Here is a 5,000-nt window from a genome sequence, read left to right on the forward strand (position 1 = left end):
CAGAAGGGCCAGGGCACAAGCATGGACCTTTTTCAGCTGTAAGGGAGGCAAGAGCAAGGTGTGATGTAGGTCCCCGGGGCCTGCTGGAGGTCCAGGTCCATGCCCGATGTGAGTAGCAGCAGGGCCAGCGCGCCCAGGAGCACATCTTTTTCGACCGTGAAGGAGACAGGAGGCCGACTCACTGCCTCGGCTAAATGGAGAGGGAATTTCAGAAGGGCCAGGGCACAAGCATGGACCTTTTTCAGCTGTAAGGGAGGCAAGAGCAAGGTGTGATGTAGGTCCCCGGGGCCTGCTGGAGGTCCAGGTCCATGCCCGATGTGAGTAGCAGCAGGGCCAGCGCGCCCAGGAGCACATCTTTTTCGGCCGTAAAGGGAGACAGGAGGCCGACTCACTGCCTCGGCTAAATGGAGAGGGAATTTCAGCAGGGCCAGGGCACAGGCATGGACCTTTTTCAGCTGTAAGGGAGGCAAGAGCAAGGTGCGATGTAGGTCCCCGGGGCCTGTTGTCGTACCATAGGCACGAGTGGTGTGTGTGTGTGGCAAAGAGTTTCTGCGCAGTGTACCAGGGGCACGGGGAAAGGTTGTTGTACCATAGGCACGAGAAAAGTTGTCGTACCATAGGCACGAGAAAAGTTGTCGTACCATAGGCACGAGGAGAGTTTGTGTGGCAAAGTGCTACTGAGCGGTGTACCAGGGGCACGGCGAAAAGTTGTTGTACCATAGGCACGAGGAGAGTTTGTGTGGCAAAGTGCTACTGAGCGGTGTACCAGGGGCACGGCGAAATGTTGTTGTACCATAGGCACGAGGAGAGTTTGTGTGGCAAAGTGCTACTGAGCGGTGTACCAGGGGCACGGCGAAAAGTTGTTGTACCATAGGCACGAGAAAAGTTGTTGTACCATAGGCACGAGAAAAGCTGTCGTACCAGGGGCACGGAGGAAAGTTGTTGTACCATAGGCACGAGAAAAGTTGTCGTACCATAGGCACGAGGAGAGTTTGTGTGGCAAAGTGCTACTGAGCGGTGTACCAGGGGCACGGCGAAAAGTTGTTGTACCATAGGCACGAGAAAAGTTGTTGTACCATAGGCACGAGAAAAGCTGTCGTACCAGGGGCACGGAGGAAAGTTGTTGTACCATAGGCACGAGAAAAGTTGTCGTACCATAGGCACGAGGAGAGTTTGTGTGGCAAAGTGCTACTGAGCGGTGTACCAGGGGCACGGCGAAAAGTTGTTGTACCATAGGCACGAGAAAAGTTGTTGTACCATAGGCACGAGAAAAGTTGTCGTACCAGGGGCACGGAGGAAAGTTGTTGTACCATAGGCACGAGAAAAGTTGTCGTACCATAGGCACGGGAAAAGTTGTCGTACCATAGGCACAAGCAGTGCGTGCGTGCGTGCGTGCGTGCGTGTGTGGCAGTTCTTCTGCGCAGTGTACCAGGGGCACATTTCAATGTGCTTTCTGGAGTACCAGGGGCACGAGGATTTTGCCAGTGGTGTTCTGCTTTGTTAGTGGGAGGGGGCTTAAGTGTGGGTCCCCGGGGCCTGCTGGAGGTCCAGGTCCATGCTAGATACGTGGTACAGGGTAACTGCAGGAGGAGGGGGGGGGTAATGTGGGTTCACGGGGCCTGCTGGAGGTCAAGGTCCATGCTGGATATGCGTTGGAGCGTAACTGCAAGAAAGGAAAGCTAGTGGGGGAGTAGAGCAGGGGAGTATGTGGGTCCCCAGGGCCTGCTGGAGGTCCAGGTCCATGCTAGATATGTGGCACAGGGTAACTGCAGGGGGGGGGGTAATGTGGGTCCACGGGGCCTGCTGGAGGTCCAGGTCCATGCTAGATATGTGGCACAGGGTAACTGCGGGGGGGGGGGGGGGGGGGGTATTGTGGGTCCACGGGGCCTGCTGGAAGTCAAGGTCCATGCTAGACATGTGGTACAGGGTAACTGCAGGGGGAAGGGGGGGGGGGGTAATGTGGGTCCCCGGGGCCTGCTGGAGGTCCAGGTCCATGCTAGATACGTGGTACAGGGTAACTGCAGGAGGAGGGGGGGGGGGGTAATGTGGGTTCACGGGGCCTGCTGGAGGTCAAGGTCCATGCTGGATATGCGTTGGAGCGTAACTGCAAGAAAGGAAAGCTAGTGGGGGAGTAGAGCAGGGGAGTATGTGGGTCCCCAGGGCCTGCTGGAGGTCCAGGTCCATGCTAGATATGTGGCACAGGGTAACTGCAGGGGGGGGTAATGTGGGTCCACGGGGCCTGCTGGAGGTCCAGGTCCATGCTAGATATGTGGCACAGGGTAACTGCAGGGGGGGGGGGGGGTATTGTGGGTCCACGGGGCCTGCTGGAAGTCAAGGTCCATGCTAGACATGTGGTACAGGGTAACTGCAGGGGGAAGGGGGGGGGGGGTAATGTGGGTCCCCGGGGCCTGCTGGAGGTCCAGGTCCATGCTAGATACGTGGTACAGGGTAACTGCAGGAGGGGGGGGGGGTAATGTGGGTCCACGGGGCATGCTGGAGGTCAAGGTCCATGCTGGATATGCGGTGGAGGGTAACTGCAGGAGAAGGAAAGCTAGTGGGGGATTAGAGCAGGGGAGGATGTGCGTCCCCGGGGCCTGCTGGAGGTCAAGGTCCATGCTGGATATGCGCTGGAGCGTAACTACAAGAAAGGTAAGCTAGTGGGGGACTAGAGCAGGGGAGGATGTGCGTCCCCGGGGCATGCTGGAGGTCAAGGGCCATGCTGGATATGCGGTGGAGGGTAACTGCAGGAGAAGGAAAGCTCATGGGGGATTAGAGCGGAGGAGTATGTGGGTCCTCGGGGCCTGCTGGAGGGCAAGGGCCATGCTGGATTTGTGGTGGAGGGTAACTGCGGGAGAAGGAAAGCTAGTGGGGGAGTAGAGCAGAGGAGTATGTTGGTCCCCGGGGCCTGCTGGAGGTCCAGGTCCATGCCCGATGTGAGTAGCAGCAGGGCCAGCGCGCCAAGGAGCACATCTTTTTCGACCGTAAAGGGAGACAGGAGGCCGACTCACTGCCTCGGCTAAATGGAGAGGGAATTTCAGCAGGGCCAGGGCAAAAGCATGGACCTTTTCAGCTGTAAGGGAGGCAAGAGCAAGGTGTGATGTAGGTCCCCGGGGCCTGCTGGAGGTCCAGGTCCATGCCCGATGTGAGTAGCAGCAGGGCCAGCGCGCCCAGGAGCACATCTTTTTCGACCGTAAAGGGAGACAGGAGGCCGACTCACTGCCTCGGCTAAATGGAGAGGGAATTTCAGAAGGGCCAGGGCACAAGCATGGACCTTTTCAGCTGTAAGGGAGGCAAGAGCAAGGTGTGATGTAGGTCCCCGGGGCCTGCTGGAGGTCCAGGTCCATGCCCGATGTGAGTAGCAGCAGGGCCAGTGCGCCCAGGAGCACATCTTTTTCGACCGTAAAGGGAGACAGGAGGCCGACTCACTGCCTCGGCTAAATGGAGAGGGAATTTCAGCAGGGCCAGGGCAAAAGCATGGACCTTTTCAGCTGTAAGGGAGGCAAGAGCAAGGTGTGATGTAGGTCCCCGGGGCCTGCTGGAGGTCCAGGTCCATGCCCGATGTGAGTAGCAGCAGGGCCAGTGCGCCCAGGAGCACATCTTTTTCGACCGTAAAGGGAGACAGGAGGCCGACTCACTGCCTCGGCTAAATGGAGAGGGAATTTCAGCAGGGCCAGGGCACAGGCATGGACCTTTTTCAGCTGTAAGGGAGGCAAGAGCAAGGTGCGATGTAGGTCCCCGGGGCCTGTTGTCGTACCATAGGCACGAGTGGTGTGTGTGTGTGGCAAAGAGTTTCTGCGCAGTGTACCAGGGGCACGGGGAAAGGTTGTTGTACCATAGGCACGAGAAAAGTTGTCGTACCATAGGCACGAGAAAAGTTGTCGTACCATAGGCACGAGTGTTGTGTGTGTGTGTGGCAAAGTGCTACTGAGCGGTGTACCAGGGGCACGGCGAAAAGTTGTTGTACCATAGGCACGAGAAAAGTTGTTGTACCATAGGCACGAGAAAAGCTGTCGTACCAGGGGCACGGAGGAAAGTTGTCGTACCATAGGCACGAGGAGAGTTTGTGTGGCAAAGTGCTACTGAGCGGTGTACCAGGGGCACGGCGAAAAGTTGTTGTACCATAGGCACGAGAAAAGTTGTCGTACCATAGGCACGAGAAAAGTTGTCATACCATAGGTACGAGGAGTGTGTGTGTGGCAAAGTGCTACTGAGCGGTGTACCAGGGGCACGGCGAAAAGTTGTTGTACCATAGGCACGAGAAAAGTTGTTGTACCATAGGCACGAGAAAAGCTGTCGTACCAGGGGCACGGAGGAAAGTTGTTGTACCATAGGCACGAGAAAAGTTGTCGTACCATAGGCACGAGGAGAGTTTGTGTGGCAAAGTGCTACTGAGCGGTGTACCAGGGGCACGGCGAAAAGTTGTTGTACCATAGGCACGAGAAAAGTTGTTGTACCATAGGCACGAGAAAAGCTGTCGTACCAGGGGCACGGAGGAAAGTTGTTGTACCATAGGCATGAGAAAAGTTGTCGTACCATAGGCACGAGGAGAGTTTGTGTGGCAAAGTGCTACTGAGCGGTGTACCAGGGGCACGGCGAAAAGTTGTTGTACCATAGGCACGAGAAAAGTTGTTGTACCATAGGCACGAGAAAAGCTGTCGTACCAGGGGCACGGAGGAAAGTTGTTGTACCATAGGCACGAGAAAAGTTGTCGTACCATAGGCACGAGGAGAGTTTGTGTGGCAAAGTGCTACTGAGCGGTGTACCAGGGGCACGGCGAAAAGTTGTTGTACCATAGGCACGAGAAAAGTTGTTGTACCATAGGCACGAGAAAAGCTGTCGTACCAGGGGCACGGAGGAAAGTTGTCGTACCATAGGTACAAGCAGTGCGTGCGTGCGTGCGTGCGTGCGTGCGTGCGTGCGTGCGTGCGTGCGTGCGTGCGTGTGTGTGTGTGTGTGTGTGTGGCAGTTCTTCTGCGCAGTGTACCAGGGGCACATTTCAA

Source organism: Copadichromis virginalis, linkage group LG17, assembly GCF_057382275.1.
Source record: "Copadichromis virginalis isolate Kocher_CV1m ecotype Utaka linkage group LG17, C_Virginalis_male_GT1.1, whole genome shotgun sequence".
Lineage (NCBI taxonomy): Eukaryota > Metazoa > Chordata > Actinopteri > Cichliformes > Cichlidae > Copadichromis > Copadichromis virginalis.